The sequence below is a fragment of the Meles meles genome, chromosome 2 (assembly GCF_922984935.1).
Source record: "Meles meles chromosome 2, mMelMel3.1 paternal haplotype, whole genome shotgun sequence".
In the NCBI taxonomy this organism is placed as follows: domain Eukaryota; kingdom Metazoa; phylum Chordata; class Mammalia; order Carnivora; family Mustelidae; genus Meles; species Meles meles.
In genome coordinates this window covers 204,729,573-204,731,818 of record NC_060067.1, presented here as the reverse complement: position 1 = coordinate 204,731,818, position 2,246 = coordinate 204,729,573, and the positions used below count along the sequence as shown (strand labels likewise).

Genomic DNA, 2,246 nt, shown 5'->3' with positions numbered 1-2,246 from the left:
ATGCTGATTCCTACAGAAAGACTACGAGGGAATGCCTGGGTGGCTCAGTTGGTTAAGCATCTGCCTTTGGCTCAGGTCATGATCCCAGGGTCCTGGGATCCAGTCCCACACTGGGCTCCCCACTCAGTGGAGAGCCTGCTTCTCTCTCTGCCTCTGCCTGCCACTCTGCCTGCTTGTGCTCTCTTCTGCTCTCTCTGACAAATAAATAAATACAATCTTTTAAAAATAGAAAAGAAAGACGTACGAGTCGCAACCTGGGAGCTAGGGCTCTGAATCCACTGGGCAGATGGTACCACGTGTGCCCACCGTAACACCTGCCCCTTCTGTTCATGGAAATGTTACCGATGGCCACTTATAAGCTGCTCGAGAAACAGGAACAGTCCCCACATTTACAGGACGATGATGTATACTCCACGCACACATGTCACACAGCGTCCCCGATTCTCGGGCACAGTCTGAGTAGAGAAGGAAAGAACAGAGAGACGAGAGAGAAAGAACAAGCTGGAACTGTTCTGTTTACGGGCAGAATAAGCTCTGGAAGGAGACAGAACGTCGCTTCTACCAAGAAGATGAATACAGTCGATGCCGGAAACACCGCTTTTCATTCTGTCATGTTATGAACATGGAACCGGGTTAAACAAAGACTCGCATGTGCTAGGACAAAAAGGAACACAACCCATCAGCCTGTGTGTAGTGCAACAGGTGTGGGGTTCGGAGGGGGACACTGAGCTAATCACACCCTAGAAAATTTGAGCAAAAAGCCCCAGTGCACGACGGAGATTAACTTCCGTTGTGTGGTGGAGAAGGACAGCCAGAGCCGCTGGGGGTTGGTGTTTGTAACCTGCTGCAAGTGCCGGTTGTGCTTTTCGTTTCTGTGCACATGCAAACCACTCAACGCCGATCACACCCTCTTAATTTGTTGAGGACGTATTTTACCAGAATGTCAAGACCATCCTCGGTTGTAGCTGTGCCTACAGCTCCTTAAGAACAATCACCTAAGAGCGGCTCCGGGAATTTTTAACACCTGAAGAAGGCGACCCACTGCCCTTGGCCACATGGCGCAGCAGGTTGGATCCCAGAGAAGCTGACTCGGAGTATTAGTAGTAGGATCACCGTGCGGGGTGTTAACTGAGCAGGGGATGAGGTGGAAGGGAAGCAAGGGTGCGGAGAGCAGCAGTCCCCTGAGGACAAGCCAGGACAGCCCTGCTGGCCCCAGGGAGCCCTGCAGCCGGACGTCCAGTGCCTGCGCCCAGGAAGCAGCACCTGCAGCCACACTGAGCTCTGAGGGGCTGGGAGCAGGATACGGAGCCTGGCAGCCGGGTCAAGGAGTCCATCCCCGAGGGGCCCCAGCAGCACGGCCCCCGTCCACCAGACCTGCTGCACCTGACTTCATGCTCCGACTGGCCAACCAGACACCTTTCCGACGCTAAAGTGTTACTGATTCTCTCGCATCTTTTTATTTGTTCATTCAGCCTGTATTCTGTGAGCACCTGCTATATGGCAAGGGCTGGAGAGGCCCAGCTTCTGTGAAGCAGACTTTGTTCAGTGGCCACTGTGTCTCACGGAGCGGGGGCTGGGGGAACACACATCTGGCTGCCACCGCTGGGGAGGCCGGAAGTCTGAGGCGCCGGCAGATCCAGCGTCTGGGGAGCGCCGTGTCCTGGGTTACAGACGGTGTCTTCTCCCTGTGTCCACACGTGGTGCGGAGACACAGAAAGGAAGCCAGTTCTCTCCTCTCCTGTTTCCTCTTCCTCTTCTTTCTCTTCCTCGTCCTACCCTTCTCCTTCTTTTATTAAAATATGGAACATTTTGCAAATTTGCTGTCATCCTGCAGAGGCCACGCTGATCTTCTCTGTAGCCTTCTGACTTTAACGTATGTGCCGAAGCGAGCACTCTCCCGTCTCTCCCTGTAACGGCACGAACCCCATGATGGGGCTCGACCCTCATGACCTTGTCACCTCCCCAAGCCCCATCTCCTGACACCATCACTTTGAGGGATTAGGGTTTCAACACACAGATGTGAGGGAGACACACCCCTAGTCTGTAGCATCAACTCACCCTACCCACAGCCAAAGAAACACAACTGCCTCCTGCCGAAAGTATTCCAACAGCACAGTTAACATTAGAGTATATGGAAGATTAAAATACCTGGCTGTAAAATTAGGAAGCAAATAAGGGTCAGGAGAAGAAGTGGGTGGAATGGGCAAGAGGAACCCACCACCTACGTGAACCTGCTTTTGGAGGAA

The 2,246-nt window shown here is 53.1% G+C and overlaps 1 pseudogene; it reads right to left on the bottom strand.

The window, feature by feature from the left end:
- Positions 1–1,793: 1,793 nt before the first annotated feature.
- Positions 1,794–1,893, bottom strand: LOC123937805 (annotated as a pseudogene).
- Between the last annotated feature and the right edge of the window lie 353 nt (positions 1,894–2,246).